This window comes from Oncorhynchus nerka, linkage group LG24 (genome assembly GCF_034236695.1).
Source record: "Oncorhynchus nerka isolate Pitt River linkage group LG24, Oner_Uvic_2.0, whole genome shotgun sequence".
Lineage (NCBI taxonomy): Eukaryota > Metazoa > Chordata > Actinopteri > Salmoniformes > Salmonidae > Oncorhynchus > Oncorhynchus nerka.
The window spans coordinates 43742237-43769760 of record NC_088419.1 but is presented as its reverse complement, the minus strand read 5'-3'; the positions used below and the strand labels follow the sequence as shown (position 1 = coordinate 43769760).

Below are 27524 nucleotides of genomic sequence, written 5' to 3'. Positions count from 1 at the left end.
GTGGTTTGCGAAAGCATTCACCCCCCTTGGCATTTTTCCTATTTTGTTGCATTACAGCATGAAATTAAAATGGACATTTGGGGGGTTTGTATGATTTGATTTAGACAACATGCCTACCACTTTGATGATGCAAAATATTTTTGGGGGTGAAACAAACAAGAAATAAGACAAAAAAACAGAACTTGAGCGTGCATAACTATTCACCCCCTAAAGGCAAAACTTTGTAGAGCCACTTTTTGCAGTTTCAAATTACAGCTGCAAATCTCTTGGGTTATGTCTCTATAAACTTGGCACATCTAGCCCATTCTTCAAGGCAAAACTGCTCCAGCTCCTTCAAGTTGGCTTGGTTCTGCTTGTGTACAGCGACCTTTAAGTCATACAACAGATTCTCAATTGGATTGAGGTCTGGGCTTTGACTAGGCCATTCCAAGACATTATAAATGTTTCCCCTTAAACCACTCGAGTATTGCTTTAGCAGTATGCTTAGGGTCATTGTCCTGCTGGAAGGTGAACCTCTGTCCCAGTGTCAAATCTCTAGAAGACTGAAACAGGTTTCCCTCAAGAATTTCCCTGTATTTAGTGCAATCCATTATTCCTTCAATTCTGACCAGTTTCCCAGTCCCTGCTGATGAAAAACATCCCCATGCTGCCACCACCATGCTTCACTGTGGGGATGGTGTTGTCATGACTGTCCTGACCAGGTCAGGTTACAGGAAACCACAACCCTACAGATTATCTCTCAACCCCAACAGAGGAGGAGAGATCTAGGGGTCTGAAGATGGGGGGTTATGACCCCTCACGCACCTGGTAAATCTCAGGCCACAGACAAATTCCTTTGTCCTGTTATTATGGAAAACCAGCCTGAGAACATTAAACATGAAATAAAGGGACTTTGGAACAATGGTTTCCGTCAGCCACAATGGTGGTCATGACGATAGATGGAATATGAAAATGTATGTAATTTTGGTTTTGTTATTAAAAGGTTAATAGATGACGGTATTACGAAAACATTGTAATGTGAAGAGTTTTCCTAGTATATGTTTGATGTTTATACATTGTACGTTGTATGGAAAATATCCAAATCAAAGAGAATGTTTTGGGGAAGATTAAATGTTAAGTTAGTTGAATAAATTGGATTCGAATAAAATCTAGACCATGCCTCATTAACTTGGTACGCCCAGAGAATTGCCCTAAAGGCGGTTACGCCCACTTCTGACCCAAGGGTATAAAACCTGTGAGTATAGAATTTACAACAGGACTACGTGACCCCAGCTGCAGCAAGGTCTAAAAAGTAAACGAACCCAGAACGCAACGCAAGTATAAGGACAAAGTCATCCTTTTCTACCCAAGCTACGGATGAGTAGCTATGTCTAAGCGGGTGAATTCAAGTCGAACCACCTAGCCTCCATCTCCCATCGAATCGTGGTATCTAAAGGGTTTCATTCCTATGCTGTGAGCTCTGAGCTACAGAGCTGTCTGTCCTCAGAAGACCCCTTCCAGAGCAAAGGGTGAGGGAACAGACTCCTAAGCCAAAAAGGACACTGACATCGGGAGGACTCTCAGAAAGGTGCGCCGGAGTAGTGCGTCATCGAACAGCTGAAGGCCTACACAGAGAATTCTCGGAGATCATCCCCACGTAATTACATCATTATATTCTGACGCATAAGAGTGGCAGTTTGGGGCAAGGCTAGGGTTAGAATAGCATAGCTGACAAATTCACCCAAATGTATATTTCTCTTGTGTACTTTCTTTTTTCTCTGTCTATTGAAATTCCCATCGTGGGTAACACGCGCCATAGTGTGTTGGCCCGTTATACTAAGTTCTGATCAATAGCCTATAATGTGTTTTGTCTATGTGTATCTTTTATCATCATTTTAGCTATTTAGTAAATAAATATTCAACTAAGATTGGTGTGGTACGAATTCATTGGTGAGACCCGGGTCCGTGCAGATTCACGGGCTATACGACGTTCAGAACGAGATTGGTAGAGGCAACTGGTTAATTAGCGGCTGTTGTAAAATCGATATTCTTTGAGTTAATTTGGGAAATAGAAACTCAATAGAAACTAGTTTTCCCATGGTGCCCCAGGTCAATGAGTTAATAATTGCTTGATTCAGTTAATCACACAATTAGAAACTTTAATAATTTGATGAACAACAGTCGTCACATTAAATAATACAACGTCACAACAGTGTTCTCGGGGTGATGAGAGGTGTTGGGTTTGCGCCAGATATAAGGTTTTCCTTGATGGCCAAAAAACTAAATTTTTGTCTCATCTGACCAGAGTACCTTCTCCCATATGTCTTTTGGCGAACACCAATTGTGTTTGCTTATTTATTTATTTAAGATATTGCTTTTTTTGGACACTCTTCCCTACACACTGTGGAGTGTACGGCTTAAAGTGGTCCTATGGACAGATACTCCAATCTCCGCGGTGGAGCTTTGCAGCTCCTTCAGGGTTATCTTTGGTCTCTTTGTTGCCTCTCTGATTAATGCCCTCCTTGCCTGGTCCGTGAGTTTTGGTGGGCGGCCCTCTCTTGTCAGGTTTTTTATGGTGCCATATTCTTTCCATTTTTTAATAAGGGATTTAATGGTGCTCCGTGGGATGTTCAAAGTTTCTGATATTTTTTTATAACCCAACCCTGATCTGTACTTCTCCACAACATTGCCCCTGACCCGTTTGGACAGCTCCTTGGTCTTTATGGTGCCGCTTGCTTGGTGGTGCCCCTTGCTTAGTGGTGTTGCAGACTCTGGGGCCTTTCAGAACAGGTGTATATACACTGAGATCATGTGACACTTAGATTGCACACAGGTGGACTTTCTTTAACTAATTATGTGACTTCTGAAGGTAATTGGTTGCAACAGATCTTATTTAGAGGCTTCATAGCAAAGGGGGTGAATACATATGCATGCACCACTTCTATGTTTTTTATTTTTTAGATTTTTTTTAAACAAGTTATTTTTCTCCTTTCACTTCATCAATTTGGACTATTGTGTGTTTGTCCATTACATGAAATCCAAATAAAAATCAATGTAAAATACAGGTTGTAATGGAACAAAATAGGAAAAACGCCAAGTGGGATGAATACTTTTGCAAGGCACCGTATATAGAACACATCTCTCTCATACAGTGGTGTTCTACTGAACAGGGTGTTTCAGTGACTCATTCTTCCTTTATCTCTCTTCACATTGCAGTACTTTTTTTTTAACAACCCAAGAGTTTCTGCATTAGAGTTTGACTGATTTGACCCTACCCCAGGCTTTCTCTGAGCACAGCAGCCAATTTGGAGTATTCTATTTATTTCACTGGTCTAGTGGTAGTACAACATGCCAACATAATCCTCAGAGCTAGCACCAGTCAAACTCTACAAGTCTTGCCAAAGTGAAGTGCTTATACAGTACAGTGCAGGTGCAGGTAAAGTCAGCATCTCTTTAATCTCTAAATATACACTTACCACCTTGGAGATCTTTAAGAAGAGAAAATAACATAATAACATAAATTATAGCTACATTACACTGCTCTGCAATTTTGTCATGTTTTGAATGCTTGGATCAAGCTATTTTGGTTTACTTAAGTCTTAAGATAGTGAGGTATTACACAGTAGTACATGTATAATACCTTCATGTTGAGGTGAGTACACTCACAATAACATCAATACTTAAAATAGTTTTTTCTTACAAAATGTTTGAACGCATGCCTATCAAGCATCATTTCAGGTGTTAAATGTAATCACTATGTTAATCATTGGCGGGGCAACAACTCAATTTACCTAGATCACCTTTTGTTCGTAAGCAGAGAGAGTATTTGGAAAGGAAAAAAGGGAGACAATACATTATCATACAATTGCTAGCCTATGTTCAAAACAATAAGATGAACTATTCATTTGTCCTCAGCTTATCATGTATTATTACAATAGAAAATACTGTATGATCTTTATCTGATGATGGTATATATATTTTCTTCCCATTGCTTTTGTTGATTCCCAACCTAACCCCTGCTCAGTCCTCATGGCTCTGGGTAGCCTAGTGTAGTTTATTAGTCGTTCTCACCGAAGCAGACTTTCTTGTATTTCTTAATCTCCTGTTGATGTCCGGCCAGCCGGCACTGGAAGCGGTACTGCCAGAACTCTGGGAACCACGGGTTCCGTGTGTTGGTGTCCAAACGCAGCTTCAGGAAGTAGTCATCAAATGACTTTACTTCCTCTGACTGCAGCTTCATGGTGATCCCACCTTCTGCTTCCTGTTCGTACCCCTCCACCACCTCATCTCGATCTGCCCATCCATCACTAGAGAGAGAGAGAGAAAATACTGAGCACACAGATAATGAACTGTATTTGTATTGGGAGGTTGATCAAAACAAGAGCAAGTTCATTCTGAAGAAAAAAAACATTCATTACAATGGAAAAACAAAATGATTGACTAAACCATTAACTCATGAGCAGGAGTTCAGACATTCATCCAGTGACACTTGGGCGTTCTGCTAGCCGTGACAATAGTGTTAGTGCATTCTAGCTGCACACTGATCTGATAGAACTGTTGGAAGATGGGAGGTAACCTGTATCCAACCAACAAGGATGTCAGTCAGTTAGAATAGTCTCACTGTCTTGTTACCTTCATTGACAGCGTTCATTCAGACCAGGCCACACGAAGAGAGAAGGGGACAAAAGAGTAGCAGAACATAGTTCTTTTTTTTTGCTTAGTTTATTTGATCATTTAAAACAAGGTACACATACAAAATGATGGACTTTATTAAGAATTGTCTATGGTAAACACAAACACGTATATGACTTATTTCCATTGTGGTCCTATGTCATATCCTTCCCAACAATCAAATCCCACTGCAAAGGTCTGCTCCTTTGCTCTTCAAGGTAATAGGCAGTGGCCTTTAAGTCTACCATAGTTTTTATGGTATCTATAGGGATCTTTAGCCCCTTAGCGTGAGCTCTGTGACCACTGAATGTTCCCAAGGTCTGTCTCCACTACTATCTCCATCTCTATGTGGATCCGTGGATGCTACTGGGAGGAGCTATAGGAGGAAGGTTTCGTTTATTCCATTCCAGCCACTACAATGAGCCTGTCCTCCTATACCTCTTCCCATGGCTTCCGTCTTCATTTTCAACTCTACTTACAGTCCACCAATCGCCTTGTTGGTTTTCCTTCCCCTCTGTGTCAGAATCCCCATTAAACTAAGCTCATTTAGACATGCATTTGAAGCCTGGAGACCCTTAGAGGGATGAACAAGAAAGACTAGAGACAGAGACAAAGAAAATAAACGAGTTGATATACAGAGCTTCTAAGCTGTGCTTCTCTGGATGCAGCAGCCTTGAATATCTGTACAGTTGACAGCTACCTTCCAATTAGAGAGTAAGTGAGCCAGTAGCCAATTACCACACGCAGAAGGGATATTCTGATGGGCAAGAGCATATGTGAGGGTGTGTGTGTGTGTGTGCAACCTGGTCTCAGAGCATTTCATATTATTATGTAAGTAAATCCGAGACACTCCATTTAGTATCAATTACATTTCGTATGGTATGTATTAAGTTGTGGATTTCCATCATCCGTTTCATATGATATGTTACAAATTACAATGGCTAACGTTAGCCAGGTTAGGGTTAAGGTTAGTGTTAAGTTTAGGAGTTAGGTTAAAGGGTTAGGGGAAGGGTTAGTTAACATGCGAAGTAGTTGCAAAGTAGCAAAAAAAGTAGTAAGTTGTTTAAATTCTAAAGTTGTCCATGATGAGATTCAAACTTGCAAACTTTGGGTTGCTACACTCTAAAAAGAAAAGGTTCCTGGAGTATCCTTTAGTGGTCCTTCACATTGAAACTCCACATTAAGTTATTTTGGGGTAAATTATTTAACTACCCCCCCTCCCCTATTATTATTATTATTAATATTTTTTTATATATTTTTTTTAACCTTTATTTAACTAGGCAAGTCAGTGGTTAGAGCGTTGGACTAGTAACCGGAAGGTTGTAAGTTCAAATCCCCAGCTGACAAGGTACAAATCTGTCGTTCTGCCCCTGAACAGGCAGTTAACCCACTGTTCCTAGGCCGTCATTGAAAATAAGAATTTGTTCTTAACTGACTTGCCTAGTTAAATAAAAGGTCAAATTAAAAAAATATATTTTATTTTTTATTTTTCAATGACGTTTTAGTTTTAGTTGGGCAGTTAGGTTCCTGCAAGAACCCCCACCAATTAAGGAGGTTCCTCGATGAACCCCACCTCCTACGGGGTTCTTGGAAGTACCTTTAGGGGGCAATTTTCAGTGCCAAGAACCTTAAGGTTCTTCAAAGAACTTTGAGGATCTTCGAAAAACCGTTGTTGAACTCCTCATTTTTAGAGTGAAGAAGTTTGCCTGAAGTAACAATCTGTCTTATGTACCCATACCAAACAAAACGTATCATACTAAATGGAGCCTTCGGGAATACGCACAGAATAATACGAAATGCTCTGAGACCAGGTTGGTGTGTGTTATGTTCTGCCATTTTAAAAGAGTTCTGAGATAAACTGTGAAATCCAAGGGATATGAAGCATATAAAGAGTGATGTAGTGGACTGCTTGAACATTTTTAAGTGTTTTTTTTTAGCACTTATCAAAGTCACAGGAAAATGTTTCCCTGCTTTCTCGAGCGCAGTTAAGGTGATGCCACTAAATAATCCTCCACTGACACACCTCTGAATTCTGGGTGTTTGTTTTTAAAGTTTTTTTTTTTAGAAAGGTTAGCCAAACAGAATCATAACTTCCTCTGTCTTAATTGAGTTTAGGCCAGAGACATGCATCTGATTTGTCACAGTCACATTTGTGCACTCGATGTGCATTTATGCTCAAATCCCAAACCACTGTCACTCTTCCACCCATCAAATATTCACAATCACAACAACATAATTATTGTTCCCTGTGCCCGCCCTCCCCCTCCCTCCCCCTTCCTCCCTATCACTAGTCTAGTCCATTCCCTGACCCAAGGTAGCTGACTGCATTTGATGTTCTAAATTTGATACAGTGTTATATACGGACCTCCAATATTTGTCCCCACAGACGTGGAGAATTGCAACAGCAGGCTATGGCAGAGAGAGAGAGAGAGAGAGAGAGAGAGATTGGGTTTGGTGTGTGTGTGTGTGTGTGTGTAGCATTTATTTAACATCTCAATGAATAATTTATGAGTTGTTGCCAAGGTAGACATGCATCGCTGTTTTCACATCGGAGTTTGCGATAAAGAAAAAATGACACTCTCTCCCTCTCTCTTCATGCCGTCGCTCGATCCTGCTGTGCTATATCTACTTAGTTTAAATATCTCATCAAAACAGTCAAACCAAGGGAGGCCAAATTTGATTCAATTCATACCTAGCTAAGTTTCATGAGTTCATGTAATCATGAATACTGTTAATGGTATTTTTATCCAATATTCATGAAAACACAGACCCACCACAGCTATACTAATACTATCAAACACATACCACTGCTATCTTATACGGAAAAGAATGATGAACATTTCATAAGAATCTTGTATGGCAGGAGAAGATGATTTGTACAAAAATCTAATAAGTATCTGGTAAGATTTTGTGTGTTTTGCTTTATATGTTAGTGAGGTATTTGTGGTAACTAACAAAAAAGTAAACTTCCTCTCACTGTCAACTGCATTTATTTTCAGCAAACTTAACATGTGTAAATATTTGTATGAACAAAACAAGATTCAACAAAGATTCAAGAAATTGAACAAGTTCCACAGACATGTGACTAACAGAAATGGAATAATGGGGGGTCAAAAGTAAAAGTCAATATATGGTGAGTCCATATAGCTGCATTAAGTACTGCAGTGCATCTCCTCATGGACAGCACCAGATTTGGCAGTTCTTGCTGTGAGATGTTTTTTTGAACCTTTATTTAACTAGGCAAGTCAGTTGAGAACAAATTATTATTTTCAATAACGGCCTAGGAACAGTGGGTTAACTGCCTTGTTCATGGGCAGAACGACAGATTTTTATCTTGTCAGCTCGGGGATTCGATCTTGCAACCTTTCGGTAACTAGTCCAATGCTCTAACCACTAGGCTACCTGCCGCCCCACATGTTACCCCACTCTTCCACCAAGGCACCTGCAAGTTCCCGGACATTTCTGGGGGGAATGGCCCTAGCCCTCACCTTCCAATCCAACAGGTCCCAGACATGCTCAATGGGATTGAGATCCGGGCTCTTTGCTGGCCATGACAGAACACTGACAGGAAATCCCGCACAGAACGAGCAGTATGACTGGTGGCATTATCATGCTGGAGGGTCATGTCAGGATGAGCCTGCAGGAAGGGGGAGGAGGGAGGAGGATGTCTTCCCTGTAACGCACAGCGCTGAGATTGCCTGCAATGACAACAAGCTCAGTTCGATGATGCTGTGACACACCGCCCCAGACCATGACGGACCCTCCACTTTTTTCCAGTCGTGTCTGGTCCAGCGACGGTGGGTTTGTCCCCATAGGCGATGTTGTTGTCGGTGATGTCTGGTGAGGACCTGCCTTACAACAGGCTTACAAGCCCTAAGTCCAGCCTTTCTCAGCCTATTGCGGACAGTCTGAGCACTGATGGAGGGATTGTGCGTTCCTCGTGTAACTCGGGCAGTTGTTGTTGCCATCCTGTACCTGTCCCGCAGGTGTGATGTTCGGATGTACCGATCCTGTGCAGGTGTTGTTACACGTGGTCTGTCACTGCGAGGATGATCAGCTGTTCGTCCTCCCTGTAGCGCTGTCTTAGGCGTCTCACAGTACGGACGTTGCAATTTATTGCCCTGGCCACATCTGCAGTCCTCATGCCTCCTTGCAGCATGCCTAAGGGACATACACGCAGATGAGCAGGGACCCTGGGCATCTTTCTTTTGGTGTTTTTCAGAGTCAGTAGAAAAGCCTCTTTAGTGGCCTAAGTTTTCATAACTGTGACCTTAATTGCCTACCGTCTGTAAGCTGTTAGTGTCTTAACAACCATTCCACAGGTGTATGTTCATTAATTGTTTATGGGTCATTGAAAAAGCATGGGAAACAGTGCTTAAATCCTTTCCAATGAAGATGTGTGAAGTTATTTGGATTTTTACAAATTATCTTTGAAAGACAGGATCCTGAAAAAGGGACGCTTATTTTTTTGCTGAGTTTAGATATGGTGTGACATATTTGAGACAACGTATATTACTTATATGAGTCATCAATTAAAATTATAATAAAAGTGTATGTTCTCTGTAAAGGTCGCTGTAAAAACACACACAAATACACCACCAACATACAGAAAAACATAAATGATCTTATCAGATATTCGATTACTTATTAGCTTGTAAAAAATGATCTTCCTCTGCCATACAATATTGTAATTATATTTTCATAATTATTTTTGTATTAATCTGTTATGTGTATTTGCTGCCATATGTATTACTTAGAAGTTCCAGGTAGAACACATAAGAATATTGTTTGTTTCTTCTATATCGTTTCCATATGGGATTAATATTACTCCCACCACACCACAGCTAGGCTAGTTTAATTACTGGAGGCAGCATCATTTCTAGCATATTCCTTCCCTGTTATTCCAGTAAATTGCTATCAAATTCAACTGTTTTCCTAGAGAAATATACTTAAGGCCAAATTACCACATGCATCAAGTGGTCAATTAGAGATATCTCTGTGTGTGTGTGTGAGAGAACATTGGCCAGATGATTGACGGATGCTTAGTGTTGTGAGACAACGTTGTGGAAGAGTTTCCGAGCCAACAGTTAGATAATTAATAGCTAAAACACAGCAGATCTTTCAGTTGAGTGGTCTGGAGTGCCAGGAGAGAGAACAAACAAACAAATCCCCCAGACTATTTCAGATGATCTAGTTCCAGTTTGATAGCTAACGCATTTGTATATTTATGAAGCCATGAATTAATTGGCGGGGAAGAGCCTTAATCACATGCACTCTCTCCTGAGAGAGAGAATGGATTGTAAAATAGTTTCTTAAAAGGTAGAAAAGAAAGAGATCCATTATGCGTTCCCTTGTTCTGGCTCATTTGACACAAGCAGACACTTAATAAGAATACCCAAACAAACGTAGGTGTCTGAAGACCAGTAGAATGCCAAATGACCCGATTATATTCAAACCACCATAACGTTTGAAATGTATAGAGCCAAGCCCTACCTCTACCCTATCTTCTCTCCTCACCCCGCAGTTCCCACTCTCTTTCCTTTTTTTCTCTCAATCTTAACCCACCCCCTCTTTCCTTCGCTCCCTCTTCTCTCTTTCTCCTCGTCTTATTTTTCCCTGTTTTTCTATTTTGCCCAACCTCCCCCATCTTCCCTTCTTCATCATTCTCTCTTCCCTCTTCCCCTTCTCTTCCTTCCTGATCCAGTTCATTTTGCATGAGAGAAGTGGCAGTTTGTTAGCTAGATGACGGTAGGCAGGCCAGGCCTCTCCCGAGGCAGCTCAACGACCCTGGCCGAGCTGGAATCCATTAAAACACTATCCAGATCAAGCAGCCTTTACTTATTCATCACGCCCCAGTTTAGAGATTCATCTCCCAGATCCGTTTGCCTTGGACCGATGGCGTACTGTGTTTGGAGAGACAGATTTACTGCTAGCTGGCTACCAGCCAGCAATTCTCCATATTTAAGTATTACATAGGAAATGTGTTTTCCCGAACCATAGTGACTGTTTTCATGTTTTCCTGCCTCAAGTTGTGTGTGTGTGTGTGTGTGTGTGTGTATGCAATTGTTCAATTGTGTATGTGTGCATGCACATGTATGCATGCATTTTCATGCGTACTGCATGTGTGCGAACTATAACAAGGGAAAAGTGAGCTAGGGGGCCATCAAGGAAATGGTTTCAGCCTCAGCGTATTCTGATCTCACAATGACATCCAGATGCCAACCCAGCATGCCCTTTCTGATCATTTCAATGTCATTCACTAGTCCTTCATACTAGAAAGAAAACAAATGCATCAATTGGAGAGAGATGTCCTTGACAATGTTTTCTGTTTATCAATTCAAGTCTGTGGCACATTATGAATATTCAAATTCTGTGTGAAACAAAAAGAGATGCAATTTAGACTCATAAGTCAACTGTGAAAGACTTTGTGAAACTACTATTGTGTGTAATCACACACAAAGCTGTAGACATATCTTTGCCTCCTCTGTGGCATTCTAAAGTATGCGATATGTGCTAGAATTGTGCTATTATCTTAAAACTGTGGACTTTCTGTGTTGAGATATGTTCCTGAGAGGCTATTGTTTGACGGACAAGCCTAGACTCAGAGCCATTCACCCAAGTCTCCTAGCCTCTCATCAAACAAAACCAAATCTCCATGGGGATTGTAACGTTAGCAACACGCTAACCTCAGGGAGCAAAATGTACTTTCTCCATCAAAACTATAACCTGAAAGGGACATCCCTTGACTAGCCAACACCCCCCACAACATGCCCCAATAAACTTAATCTAAACCTAGATTTGTATAATGGGTTAAAAGGGTAGCATCATGGCAGAGGGAGGAGAGGAGTAGAGCTGGGCCTCTCGAATCATACACAGGCACACACTGGTGCGTGTCCTGTCAGGCGCAGAGATCATGCCACACACACCGGGGGATAATCCTAAGTGGGGAAATAGAGACTTAGAGATCATCTCTATAATGCTGAAACGGGGGCCGCCTATAAAGAACAGCACCCTTCACTTCACAGCCTTTTCTGAGGAAATGGTTGAAATATAATCTGTAAGGCAGGAATCACTGGCAGGCAGACTCCCTCTGTCCCACTATACTGACCTACTTCACTATAATGCACCCCATGCTGGTAGCCAAGGCTGTCCTCGTCTGTCCCAGGCCTACCTAAGCAACACTGGTGAAAATAGATGCAAGGACAGGAGTAATAAATAACAGAAGAAAATCAGTCTCTCGATCACATATTCCTTATGTAGCCGTATAACAATCTTGGTCCTTTTTCAATCCTAACTATTATCAGTGATTACAGAGGTGAGGCAAATTACAGTGTAAATACTGTACTATACAGTATTCTCATGTGTTCTGAGAGAATATGAATGGAAAAGCAGCTTATTCAAATGCAGTAGTAATAACAGCATTGAGGCAGGCAGCATTAGATGGGGAGCTAAAGGAATGGTGCTAATTGCGTGTATGTGACTGACTATGCTCCCCACACACAGTCTTTCTAATGGGGGACGTTGGGTATTGGATGAAAAAGGCACTGGTGGTGGTGACTAAAGGTAGATATGTTGCAACTAACAGCCAACGCTGTTGGGGAAAGTAATCTGTGAGCAGTTTTTTGTGTCAATCCTGATCAAAAGAGTGATTCACCGTTGAGTTAACAGAACTGTAGCCTATTGCATTTCAGTGATTGCTGTAACAACATGTTGATGACACATTCTGTGCCTGTTGCTTTTAATGCATCAAATGCAATTTCCCCTGGGTAATGAAGTAAAATCAGTAAGCAGGTCAGGCACATAATTCCATACAAGGTAGTTATACTTGAGTGAGAGGAGACAGCTGTCAAGGGTTCTAGAGATGTGCCACAGATGTGCTTCTCTACACAGCTCAGTCCACTATGCTGGGAAGCTTTGTAGAGTAGACTAGTGTGTGTAGCTCACGCCGGGGCTCAGAGCTCATCACACGGTGTGATACTGCTCCCTTCAAACCTTCTCCCTAAATCTATGGTTCCCTCTACGGGACGTCCCTTCCTGACATGAGGTGTTAGTGCCCCCTTGTGATGGGACATCTGTTCAGTGTTACCTCCAACCACATCCTGAGGGAGAATATACATTGAGTGTACAAAACACACTCTCTTTTGCCCTCAGAACAGCCTCAATTTGTCGGGGCATGGACTCTACAGGGTGTCGAAAGCATTCCACACGGATGCTGGCCAATGTTGACTCGAATTGTGTCCAGTTGTGTCGAGTAGGCTGGATGTCCTTTGGATGGTGGACCATTCTTGATGTACACAGTTGTTTGCTGTGATTTAGTGTACTATAAAATGTATGGCTCCCCTACTCTCACCACTTTGCCCAGTCCTATTCAAGACTAGAACTACTTTGTCTTTTCTAATGGTTCTAATGCTTCTAGCCTTGATTTGCATTTTGATGACATATCTAATATATAGTATTGTTTACTTGGTGTTGTCCAATGAATTCTGTAACCACTTCAAATCAGGGTGGATTGGAAAACGCTGTTCAAAAGAGAACATTGTATTAGCGCATCTTTGTACTCCCTAATGAAGGCCATGCAGCCGAAATGCATTGGAGTTGTCCATTGAACATACCATACAAATAAAGGCATTTTAATTAATTATATGAAGAGTGCCTTGGTCCTCCGTTCTTTTTGATACACACGAGAAACTGTTGAGAGTGAAAAACCCAGCAGGGTTGCAGTTCTTGAAACACTCAAACCGGTGCGCCTGGCACCTACTACCTACCATACCCCGTTCAACAGCACTTAGATCTTTTGTCTTGCCCATTCACCCTCTAAATGGCATACATACACAATCAATGTCTCAATTTTCTCATGGCTTAAAAATCATTCTTTAACCTGTCTCCTTCCCTTCATCTATACTGATTGAAGTGGATTCACATCACCAAGACATCACATCACATACATTAAATCTAATGCCAAATCCAGCCAGGTCACTCGTGATACAAGTCAGTATTTCACATCAATCAAGTGTTTGAGGACATCGGGAGATGATGTGGTAACTGGCCACTAGGGCCAACAGTGAGCACTGTTACCTTCAAGTAAGTTTCGGTTTTGCTAAGGCGTTGTGGATGGGGATGGCGGATTCCAAAGGTTGAAAATTCGAATCCAGCGATAGAAAGTTATTTTTTTAGATTTCTGTTTTAAGCCTATCCCAAATCGTAAGCCTGACCTTAACCATTCTGGGTTAATGCCTAACCTTAAGATTTCTGAGTTAATGTCACGACTTCCGCCGAAGCCGGTCCCTCTCCTTGTTCGGGCGGTGTTCTAGCCATCGCTGATCCATTTTTCATTTTCCATTGGTTTTGTCTTGTCTTCCTTCACACCTGGTTCCAATCCCATCAATTACATGTTGTGTATTTAACCCTCTGTTTCCCCTCATGTCCTTGTCGGAGATTGTTTGATTGTATGTTATGTGCAAGTTGTGTGTTGGTGTGCGACGGGTTTTGTACCCACTTGGATTATTTTGTATATTTTGGTTTTTGTGAGCACTTATTAAACGACTCCATTTAGACCAAGTTCGTTCTCCCGCGCCTGACTTCCCTGCCACCAACACGCACCCATTACAGTTAATGCCTAAACTTAACCCTAACCTTAAAAATTCAGAGTTAATGCTTAAATTTAACCTTAAACATTGTTTTTGAGGTTTGTGTTTTGCAAGCTAGAGATGGAGAGTTGTTTTGGTGTCTTTCATTTGAAGGAACCTACTTTTCATGCCATTGCTAGGCACATGCCAACCCAGACAATCTAAGGTAGGGAACCAGACATTCAAATACCTACTTGGATGATTCACTTTGAAAGGCAAATCCATGGGTGAAACATTTTTATAAAAAGTGCTCCATGTGAACAAAGGTCCATTAAACTTTGTTTCAGAAAGTAAATATTTGAGTTACCTAAAATGATCCTGAGTAATGTTTTAATGTTAATTCAAAAAGAAAGGGGAAAGAATACTTTTCTGGGCTGTTGGATATCATCAACGAAAAATGTCTGTTTCATTATGATCTAGTGCTGCATCGTTTTATCATAGTCAAACGAGAGAGTCAGAGATATTAAACATATAGCAAAATGCTCTGACACAATGATGCAACCTAACCACATTCAACTAACTACAGTACATTCCACTGTTGCTTAGCTGTGCCTTGATGCATGATGAAATTCCTTATGAATTACATTCATCTATCTATTGTATGCTGATATGAAACAATGACTGAAGTCATGAAAAATATCTTGATTCAAACTACAGACCAAGGCACTAGAGTCCCTGAAGATCTCTACAAATGGACCTGATTGTCATTCACAGATTGTGACAGGACCCAAAGATTGACACAATGGTAAGAGCAACAGATGTAGCGAAACCATGGAGATGATCAATCTGCAACTGTCTGATTCCTTCCCCCGCTAGTTACCCTCAGCAACTTCACTGGGAGATTGAGAGAAAAGACAAGCCATCTGACCGAGAATAGAATATAACACAAGAGGAGAGTGAGTGGTGTAAGTACTGTAGGGTGTTAAAGCAGGCCTGGGGCTGCAGGAATAAAGTATTCCCGTATGAGAGTGCACCTGGCCCTCCTCTGAAGAGCAGGCGAGTGTTCAACAGCAGAGCTCTAAAACAAGAGCTCTCAGACTCTAAACCTGCCCGTCTGTCTGTCTGTATCTGTGTGTCTGATTCTCTTTCTTTCTCTCAGTCCGTTTCTCTCTCACTCTCTCTCACTCTTGGATTTTATGCATTTTTGTCTGTCATAGGAAGAAATCCTCTCTCTCCATTCCTCATAATCCCTCCCTTCACGTCTCCTTCTCTCTACATCTCAGTCAAGTCACTCTACCTCTATCTTGCTCCCTATTTCAACTAGGAGCCTAACCTTGTTCCCTCTCTTTCTCTCTCTGTGTCTTTGCCCGTCTTTCACACTCCCTCAACCCTAAGGTCTAATACCATTTCTAGCCATCTCTCTTCCTCTCTCTCTCTCTGTCTTTCTTTCTCACATACACATCAACAGCGTCTCACTCGACTGGCAAGCAACGACACAAATTAGCATGGAATAGCAGGCTGTGTTTTGATCAGCTAATATCTGTCAGCCAACCTCCAAGCCTTTGTAACCATGACACTGTAGCCAAGCTTTAGACACACACACACTCACGCACATATGTGTGTTGGCCCAGAACGTTTCTCTGTCTGTCTTTCTTCATCTCCCTCTTTCACTGTCCTCTCACTCTCTCTCTCTCTCTCTCTGACCTAGAAGCATGTAGAGCTAAGCCACCAGTTCTTTCTCTCGCCCATGGAGGCCTACCCACCAGCAAAAAAAAAAAATCCTCTCGTGTGGAGTGGAGAGAGGAAGGAATCGGGAAGGATGGAAGAAGATATGGAGGGAGATAGGGAAGGATTCAAGATCGGAAAAGGAATGTAAGAGAGGAGAGACAGGGAAAACACTGGAGCTTCATTATGATGGATAATTAATTTGACATGATCTAAAGAAATCCAATTAGCATTAAAAGAAATATCCCTGTAAAAATCTGTCCGTTTAAACTAGAGATATCTGCAATGGGTGCGTCTCAATCCACCACAACCGGTGAAAGGTGACAGAGCTAGAGTGGTGTTTGTCAGACCATGAGACATCCCGAAAATCAGTCTTCTCACAAACTAATCTGCATGGATTCTTATGAATACAATGGTATTCTCCATTTTACTCTTCGACCCTCTCAAGCGTCTTCGAACTCGTCTGAAGTCGGTACAGCTGATCTGCCAACTTTTTCCTGTAGCGTCCAAACAGTTTGGTCTACACACTAATATGACCCCGATGTGGAATGGTGAGACTTTTAGAACACATACATGTTACTCTAGAATGCCCACAGGCGTCACAATACTCATCTGAAGGTTCCCTGGTACCAGTTGAAAAAAATGCATGAAAGCACAGTATACAGTTTATGGAGACTGCTTAGTGCCAAAAATAAGGGATTAAAAACATGTCAAATAACAAGTGTTTCCTGATCTTTCTTTTATCTCTCGGATATAGGACAGACAGTTCAGAACAAACTTCCTTTAGATTTTTTTGGGGATTACAATCTGTTGTTCCATGTAGTGAATCTGTTATTCAATGAGTTTGTATGGGCTAATAGCAGTAAGGCCAAATGAATAAATAATCTAATTCCATATCAAATAGCAAAATTATCCTTGGTATGACCTTCTTAAAACAATTCCATATAGCTTAGTAGAAATTCCCCCTCCACAAGCTTAGACAGGGCTTAGACTGTTATGTGTTAAGGAAAGCGCTTTTTCCAGCGATGCTCCTATAGCGCAGTGGTCGGATATTGGCAACACCAGTGGCGGTAAGTGCCGTTTAAGATGAGGGAGAGCGGTTTTCTTTTCATGAGCATGGCCTGATTTCTATTACAGCATATTGGATGACTGTCATTCATATTCCATTCACCCAGTTCAATGTAACAGCAATTGGTTTAGGCTAATACATGATACAAATATGTCCCCTATACCCATCATGAGGTTGCTACAACCTAGCCTATGAATGAAAGTTTACAACGTTGGTGCACAAAGGTCGAGACAAATTTGGGGTGACAGATAATGACATTCAATACTGCCCTGCACACTCTTGCCTGCATCTAGCTGATATAGGGTGTAATCATTTAAGAAGCCAGGCCTGGTATTTATCGTGGATTTTGAAAAGGCATTTGATAAAGTAAGATGATATAAATATATATTTACCTAGATTTTTTCAATTTCGGTGATTCTCTTATAAAAAGGGTAAAATAATGTATAGCAACCCCAGGTGTAAAATAGTAAATAACGGCTACTTCTCAGAGAGGAGTTAAACAAGGGTGTCCGCTGTCACCATATCTATGGCCATCGAAATGCTCGCTATTAAAATCACATCCAATAACAACATTTGAGGATTAGAAATCCAAGGCTTCCAAGGCTACATTACCCTGCAGTTTACCTATAAAATGGGCTGATGTGGAAGTACTGTAGACATACATGGTATTCATATCACAAAAGATATAAATAAGCTCTCAACAATACATTTCAATAGAAAACTTGTAAAAATAGACAAGATCCTGCAACCATGGAGAGGTAAATACCTACCTATTTATGGAAAAACTGCCCTGATTAACTCCTTAGTCATATCTCAGTTTACTCACTAACGTATGGTGCTGTTTTTCAAATCATATGAGCAAAACATATTTTGCTTTATCTGGGATACTAAACCAGACAAAATAAAGCGTACCTATCTATATAATGAATATGAATTGGGTGGGTTGAGATGATTAAATATAAAAGCACTAAACCTCTCTCTAAAAGCTTCACTTATTCAAAAGTTTTACTTGAACCCTAAATGTTTTTACAGATTACTAAGTAGATTACTAAGAAAAGTTCATACTGTCACGCCCTGGCCATAGAGAGGCTTTTATGCTCTATTTTGGTTAGGCCAGGGTGTGACTAAGGTGTGCATTCTATGTTCCTTTTTCTATGTTTTTGTATTTCTTTGTTTTTGGCCGGGTGTGGTTCTCAATCAGGGACAGCTGTCTATCGTTGTCTCTGATTGAGAACCATACTTAGGTAGCTCTTGTCCCCATGGGTTTTGTGGGTAGTTGCTTTCGGTTTTGTACCTGACAGAGCTGTTTCCGTTGTTACTGTGTAGTCAGTGGTCAGTTCTAAATGACGAACACGTGCTGCGCTTTGGTCCTCACCTTCTTCCACCAACGGCCTTTGTGCAGAAGGCCATGTCTCATTTTCGATTAATTGAAAGTGATACGTTTTTCAAAGTCTCTCTCTTTTTCAAACAAGCATTGCGGAGCTGGCTACGATTTCAATTTCATCCCAATGAAAAGATAGAACAAATATTATGGCTGAACTCAAATATGCTGGTTGATAAAACACCTGTATTTATGGGAAAGATGTTTGAAAAGGGTATTTTGTTCTTAAATGATATTGTAAATTGGAATGGTAGAGTTATGTCCTTCATGGAGTTATCAGAATTTTACGGGAAGGTCTGCTCAATCCAAGAGTACAACCAATTGATTACAGCATAACCCCCAAAAATGGAGGAGGCAGGTGGCAGCGGGAGGAGGGAGGGAACTGGTCTGTCTGCCCAATATAAAGGATCGAAACTGGCGGAGGAATAAAAATAGCATAAATAGGAAAGTATACCAGTTTCATTTGAGGACCAGGATGTTAACAACTGTGCCATACAGATTGCAAAATAGTTGGGAAGAGATTTTGATTCTGTATCCTCACATGATGTACCGATTCCATGGTACCGGGTGTAGGAGTTGTTACAGAAAACGATGCAAGATTCAAGACTTCGTGCTTTTCAGCAAAAATGATCATATAGAATTCTTGCCAACAACAAAATGTTGAATATTTGGGGCATAAAATCATCAAAGCTCTGCAGATTTTGTTGTAAGGATACAGAATCATGAGACCATTTATTTTGGTATTGCCCTCAGGTAGCTGGTTTCTGGTCTCAGGTTCAGGAATGGCTGAAAATAGCATTGATCTAAAATGTTACCTAGACATAGTACTGTTTGGAGATATGGAGAGACCGGGTCAGTCAATTACTAATATACTAATACTCTTAGTAAAAGTATTTATCTTCAACTCGCAATCTGTAGATTCTATTCGATTAGATAGATTGAAATTGTACGTTAAACATCACAGAATAGTTGAAAGATATATGTTGTGTAAAAATCCAAAGAGGGTGGCCATGGGCCAGGTAGGATGGGCTGAGGGAAGCTAAGGGTTGGGATGTGGAATTGGAGACAAGTGGGAGTGGAGTTGCTGTGCGGACCAGGATGTTAACAATTGTGTATGTGTGAGTTAAGTTTTGTTTTGTCCTCTAAATTGGCCATCCCATTCAACAGTACAATGAATGTCATTGTTAGTATTGCTGTCTTTTTAATTTGATTTTTTATTGTAAAATAATAAACATATGATAAAAAATAAAGATAAAAGTAAAAAATAAAGTCAAAATAAAACATAATAAAAAAGTGTGTTTGAATGACACCGAGGGGCAGTGTTTTTACAGCTAATGACGGTTTGCCTGAGGCTGATGCCATGCAGGTGTTTGTACACATGCATACACACACACTATCATTAAAATAAACGCATACAAAACCACACACATACATGTAATAGTGCCAGACATGCACACGAACAGATACAGTTGGCATTGCTGTTATAATTTTAGTTGTCCTTGATGTCATTTTTTTGCATTGTTATTTGCTGTTTTCTTCTGTCTTTTGTCTTTTTTCTCTTTAGTTCATTCTCTTAGTTGTTGGTGCATTGGGGGTTTATTGGGGGTGGGGAATGGAATTCATTGTATTTTTTCTTTCTTTCTTTCTTTTTTTTTGGGGGGGGGGCATCTCGAATGGTTGAGGGACAGCTATTGGGGAACTGTGGGGGGATCTTGGAGGGTTCAGGTTCATGCTTTTTGACCTGGTGGGAGATCTGTCAACGTGCCCTTGAGCAGGTCATTGACCCTGGATGTTTCTGTGTGTCGCTCTGAATTGGAGTCTGTTGGATGGCTGGTGTGATGTAGTTGTTGAGCGGTTTCACTGCAAGTATATTTTATGTTTTGGATATTTAAAAAAACAAACATACAAACAGCATGATCATTTTGCATAATTACATCTTGTATCTATGCACACTCCTCCTCTCACCTTTTTCCTTTGCTTGTTTTCTTCAGTGCACAACACATCAGCGGTCTGTGACCAGGCGCAAAAACCTTTGGTGGACTATGGTGCTACTCTACAGAATGCTGTTGAGGCTACTGTAGACCTTTGCAAAATAGTGTGTTTTAATCAATTATTTTGTGAGATGATTATATTTAGTATAGTTTTATCTAAAAAGGATAACTTTTTAAATGTTTTATTTTTATGAAATTCACTGAGGAGGATGGTCCTCCCTTTTCTCCTCTGAGGAACCTCCACTGGGCATTTAATATTTTACAATAGGCCAGCATAGACAAAATATTGATCAACATGAACACTCATGAGAAACAAAGGTGAGAAATAAAGGTAATTTGGCATAAAACAAATATTAGAGCCATAAGCCTAACATACAGTGCCTTGCAAAATTATTCATCCCCCTCTGCATTTTTCCTATTTTGTTGTATTACAACCTTTAAATATATTTTTTTATTTGGATTTCATGTAATGGACATACACAAAATACTCCAAATTGCTGAAGTGAAATGAAAAAATTACTTGAATGTAACCATGGAAAAGTGGTGCATGGATACTGTATATACACCTGTTCTGAAAGGCCCAGAGTCTGCAACAGCACTAAGCAAGGGGCACTACAAAGCAAGTGGCACCATGAAGAACAAGGAACTCCCCAAACAGGTCAGGGACTAAGTTGTGGAGAAGTACAGATCAGGGTTGGGTTATAAAAAAATATCAGAAACTTTGAACATCCCACGGAGCACCATTAAATCCATTATAAAAAAAATGGAAAGAATATGGCACCACAACAAACCTGCCAAGAGAGGGCAGTCCACCAAAACTCACAGACCAGGCAAGGAGGGCATTAATCAGAGAGGCAAAAAAGAGCCCTGAAGGAGCTGCAAAGCTCCACAGCGGAGATTGGAGATCTGTCCATAGGACCACTTTAAGCCGTACACTCCACAGAGCTGGGCTTTACAGAAGAGTGGCCAGAAAAAAGCCATTGCTTATTGAAAAAAATAAGCAAACACGTTTGGTGTTCGCCAAAAGGCGTGTGGGAGACTCCCCAAACATATGGAAGAAGGTACTTTGATGAGATGAGAGAGATGATGTCAGATGAGACAAAAATTGAGCTTTTTGACAATCAAGGAAAACGCTATGTATGGCGCAAACCCAAAACCTCTCATAACCCCGAGAATACCACCCCCCAAGCATTGTGGTGGCCACATCTTGCTGTGGGGATGTTTTTAGCCGGCAGGGACTGGGAACCTGGTCAAAATTGAAGCAATAATGGATGGCGCAAAATACAGGGACATTTTTGAGGGAAACCTGTTTCAGTCTTCCAGAGATTTGCACTGGGACGGAGGTTCACCTTCCAGCAGGACAATGACCCTAAGCATACTGCTAAAGCAACATTTGAGTGGTTCAAGGGGAAACATTTACATTTCTTTTGAAAGGCCTAGTCAACTCAGACCTCAATCCAATTGAGAATCTGTGGTATGACTTACAGATTGCTGTACACCAACAGTACCCATCCAACTTGAAGGAGCTGGAGCAGTTTTGCCTTGAAGACAATCCCTGTGACTAGATGTGCTAAGCTTACAGAGACATACCCCAAGAGACATGCAGCTGTAATTGCTGCAAAATGTGGCTCTACAAAGCCTTTGGGGTGAATAGTTATGCACACTCAAGTTTTTGTTTTTTTCTTATTTCTTGTTTGTTTCACAATAAAAATATTTTGCATCTTCGAAGTGAGAGGCATGTTGTGTAAATCAAATGATACAAATGCCCCAAAAATTATTTTTATTTCAGGTTGTAAGACAACAAAATAGGAAAAATGCCAAAGGGGGTGAATATATTCGCAGGGCACTGCCCTACAGTGTGCAGGACCTATTGATTCGTACAATTTGTAACACTCATCTCCCGTCCGAATGCTTGAAAAAAAAACTATACAAAGTAACAAAATGTGATATCACGTAAAAGTTAATGCAACCAACTACAGAGATTGATGGAGAGGAGAGCGGGAGAGGAGGGAGACCCATGAACACCACTTCAATAAAGCAGGCTTGGCTTCAATAAAGCAGGCAGTCACCCACTTGGCTTCAGTCACCCCCAAGAATGAAAAGGGAGACAAATCCAGCCTAGGGCTGCTCCTTGTCAGGCCTCTCACACTGGGCAGACAGGGGTACCGGCATGGACAGCTCATACAGCTTCCCCACATACAGTTGAAGTTGGAAGTTTACATTCACTTAGGTTGGAGTCATTAAAACTCGTTATCAACAACTCCACAAATTTCTTTTTAACAAACTATAGCATTGGGAAGTCGGTTAGGACATCTACTGTGTGCATGACACAAGTAATTTTTCCAACTATTGTTTACAGACAGATCATTTCACTTATAATTCGCTGTATCGCAATTCCAGTGGGTCAGAAGTTTACATACACTAAGTTGACTGTGCCTTTAAACAGATTGTGAAATTCCAGAAAATGATGTCATAGCTTTAGAAGCTTCTGATAGGCTAATTGACATCATTTGAGTAAATTAGGGGTGTACCCGTGGATCTATTTCAAGGCCTACCTTCAAACTCAGTCCCTCTTTGCTTGACATCATGGGAAAATCAAAAGAAATCAGCCAAGGCCTCAAAAAAAATGTAGACCTCCAAAAGTCTGGTTCATCCTTGGGAGCAATTTCCAAACGGTTCCACTTTATCTGTACAAACAATAGTATGCAAGTATAAACACAATGGGACCATGCAGCCGTCATACGGCACAGGAAGGAGACGTGTTCTGTCTCCTAGAGATGAACGCTATTTGGTGCGAAAAGTGCAAATCAATCCCCAGAACAGCAGCAAAGGACCTTGTGAAGATGCTGGAGGAAACAAGTACAAAAGTATCTCTATCCACAGTAAAACAAGTCCTATATCAACATAACCTGAAAGACCGCTCAGCAAGGAAGAAGCCACTGGTCCAAAACCAGCATAAAAAAGCCAGACTACGGTTTGCAACTGCACATGGGACAAAGATCGTACTTTTTGTGGAAATGTCCTCTGGTCTGATGAAACAAAAATAGAACTGTTTGGCCATAATGACCATCGTTATGTTTGGAGGAAAAAGAGGGAGGCTTGCAAGCCGAAGAACACCATCCCAACCGTGAAGCACAGGGTGGCAGCATCATGTTGTGGGGGTGCTTTGCAGGCAGGATGGACTTTTTGCACTTCACAAACTACATGGCATCATGAGGAAGTAAAAATATGTGGATATATTGAAGCTACATCTCAAGTCATCAGTCAGGAAGTTAAAGCTTGGTCGCAAATGGGTCATCCAAACGGACCATGACCCCAAGCATACTCTCAAAGTTATGGCAAAATGGCTTAAGGACAACAAAGTAAAGGTATTGGAGTGGGCATCACAAAGCCCTGACCTCAATCCTATAGAAAATGTGTGGGCAGAACTGAAAAAGCGCGTGCGAGCAAGGAGGCCTACAAACCTGACTCATTTACACCAGCTCTGTCAGGAGGAATGGGACAAAATTGACCCAATTTATTGTGGGAAGCTTGTGGAAGGCTACCCCAAATGTTTGATCCAAGTTAAACAATTTAAAGGCAATGCTACCAAATGCTAATTGAGTGTATGTAAACTTCTGACCCACTGGGAATGTGACGAAAGAAATAAAAGCTGAAATAAATCACTCTCTACTATTTTTCTGACATTTCACATTCTTAAAATAAAGTGGTGATCTTAACTGACCTAAGAAAGGGAATTTTTACTAGGATTAAATGTCAGGAATTGTGAAAAACTGAGTTTAAATGTATTTGGCTAAGGTGTATGTAAACTTCCGACTTCAACTGGACGTAACTGGATCAAGAGTGACCTCGTTGAAGAGAAAATCAAGAACCCCGTCTCCATATCCGGTAATGTTTTTGAAGAGGGAAATGTTTGTTAAATGGTAGTGAATTGAATTTCCTTAAATTATAATTTCCTTAAATTCCCTAAGTTATGATGCTATCAATTCATTGATGTTGTGATCTACTCATTCTACAGTGTGTTTTCTGGTGTTTTTTAAGTACTCAAATTGAAATATGCAATATTTGGTCGTCTAGTTTTTTTGTGGAACTTTTCAGTGTTTTGTGTGCCTGAAATGCTCAATTTGACGCAGATTTGAAATGAATAACTATGACTTCACAGCATGTCCCCCCCTTCTTTGCCTTGGGAAAACTGACTTTGTATCAATGAAATCCTACAGAGTAGGTTGAATATTTTCCAAAATGTCTACCATTACAGCTTGATTATAGTGGAAAGACATGATTAGCCTGAATTAATTACATCAACTGTAGTAAGACAACAACCCACACAATGGAATGCCAAAATATGATTTTCAGGGGTAAATTACAAATACTGTACACACTGCAACACCTTTTAGACAACATTCCTTTGTGCCAGCCGTGTGCTGGCACTTCTAAGAGTCAATGTAGGGGGCTTAGGGATGAAAGAACAAAAAGCATATAGTGACTATCAGGTGTGTTACAGAAAATATACCATTCACAAGTCAAAGCAGTCACAGCCAGTTGCATTATCTCATGTTAGTCCCCTGATCCCCCCCCCCCCCCCCCACAAAATGTTTGCTACCATGTCAGACTCATCAAACTCTGATACTTGATGGTACAGCATCCATCTTCAGGATTAGCTACCTGGCAAGACCCACCATAAACCTGGTGATGGAGCAGTGTTTGAGAAGCATTTGAGAAGAGTTTGTCTTGTCTAGATAAGAGGAGGAACAGAAGGGCTCTCCAAGAAGATAAACCTGGTGATGGAGCAGTGTTTGAGAAGCATTTGAGAAGAGTTTGTCTTGTCTAGATAAGAGGAGGAACAGAAGGGCTCTCCAAGAAGATAAACCTGGTGATGGAGCAGTGTTTGAGAAGAGTTTGAGAAGTCTTTGGCAAATCCACTGAGAACGGTGCTTAAACTGGCTCTGAATCTACTCCCTCCCTATCATTCTGTCTCATCAATGTCCTCCTCAGACACAAGCCTGACAGTCAGAAGGACCAATGCCCTACAACAACCTCCATCCCCAAACATCTTTAAGAAATAGACAGTATCTTGCAATAAAAATAGTGGCGATGGAAGTGGAGGTCAAGTTTTAGGCATATCTTTTGACGACAACAGAGGAGTGTCCTTGTCTTTGAAGGTCTTGATGGTGTAATGTGTGGGTGTCACACTGTGAATGCTGCTCTGCCCTTCTCCCCTATTCTTCTTCTAATGAAAGAGATTACAGCTGGAGTCACTCAGAGTCACCCAGTGTTGACACTAGAGAGCCTCTCAGACACCAATGTCAATGCCCTCTGCCACAAGGAAGAGCCCATCAGACGATAGACAGGGTGTGGGGGAAGAGAGCGAGAGAGGCTTTGACTATGTACAAGACTTAGTGAGCATAGCCTTGCTATCGAGAAAGGTCCCCATAGGCAGACCTGGCTCTCAAGAGAAGACAGGCTATATGCACACTGCCCACAAAATGAGGTGGAAACTGAGCTGCACTTCCTAGCCTCCTGCCAAATGTATGACCATATTAGAGACACATATTTCCCTCAGATTACACAGACCCAAATTTCCATCAACTAAATTTTCCATCCAATTTAGCATCAACTCCCATATCTACTGGATGAAATATCACAGTGTGCAATCACAGCAGCAAGATTTGTGACCTGTTGCTACAAGAAAAGGGAAACCAGTGATGAACAAACACCATTGTAAGTACAACCCATATTTATTTGCATTTATTTGAACCTTTTTTTACTATTTGCACATCGTTACAACACTGCATATAGACATAATAAAACATTTGAAATGTCTTTTGTGAGTGTAATGTTTACTGTACATTTTTTATTGTTTATTTCACTTTGGTTTATTATCTATTTCACTTGCTTTGTCAATGTAAACATGTGTTTCCCATGCCAATGAAGCCCCTTGAATTGAAATTAATTGAATTGAGGGGGGGAGGGACTGACTCGACTTCAAAGAGCAACTGGAAGCTTTGTTGATGTATTTGTAAAGGTAAACAATAAAAAATAATCAAACCAATCAAGTCTTTCTTTTCATACTGGCATATTGACACAGTACAGTATGTGTTACGGATAGTTCCTTATTCTATGGATTGTTTTATGTAGTGGATATAGGTGATTAAGTTACCACCATCTAAATCTATGACGTTGAAATGCCTATTTACTTTGTCCATCTGATTGTGCAATTCCCTGTCTCATCAGCCCAGCTAGGCAATTTACAGTATATACTAGATCTACACTGTAAAAAAAGCATCATTTTAATCGATACATACAAAGAAATGTCAATAAAAAACATGTTTGAAATGATTGTGTTAGATGTGTAGTTGGCTATCTCTTCTGAACAATGGCCTGGTGAGAGAGCAAATGTTCTATGCCAGGCGAAATTGCGCATCATTGCCTCATTGTTATGGATGTCTCCCCAAAATTCACCACAAAACAGTTTAAACAAACGCAAATGCAGCTTCTTTGCTATTATTCTGGCTGCACTGTTTGACGTGACTGTGTTAGCTGAAGTTGTCTTGCTAGGAAGCAATGGCCAGGCACGACTCCAACACCATCATTAAGTTTGCCGAGGACACAACAATGGTAGGTCTGATCACCGACAACGAGGAGACAGCATATAGGGAGGAGGTCAGAGACCTGACCGTGTGGTGCCGGGACAACAACCTCTCCTTCAACGTGATCAAGACAAAGGAGATGATTGTGGACTACAGGAAAAGAAGGACAGTGCACGCCCCCATTGTCATCGACAGGGCTGTAGTGGCGCAGGTTGAGAGCTTCAAGTTCCTTGGCGTCCACATCATCAACAAACTAACATGGTCCAAGCACACCAAGACAGTCATGAAGAGGGAACAACAAAACCTATTCCCCCTCAGGAGACTGAAAAGATTTGGCATGGGTCCTCAGATACTCAAAAGGTTCTACAGCTGCACCATCGAGAGCATCCTGACGGGTTGCATCACTGCCTGGTATGGCAACTGCTCGGCCTCCAACCTCAAGGCACTACAGAGGGTATTGCGTTCGGCCCAGTACATCACTGGGGCCAAGCTTCCAGCCATCCAGGACCTCTATACCAGGCGGTGCAAGAGGAGGGCCCTAAAAATTGTCAA

At 41.1% G+C, this 27524-nt stretch overlaps 1 pseudogene; it reads right to left on the bottom strand.

Annotated features, from left to right (window-relative positions):
- Window positions 1–27524, bottom strand: part of LOC115108031 (metabotropic glutamate receptor 1-like) — a 51056-nt pseudogene that overhangs the window by 16129 nt on the left and 7403 nt on the right.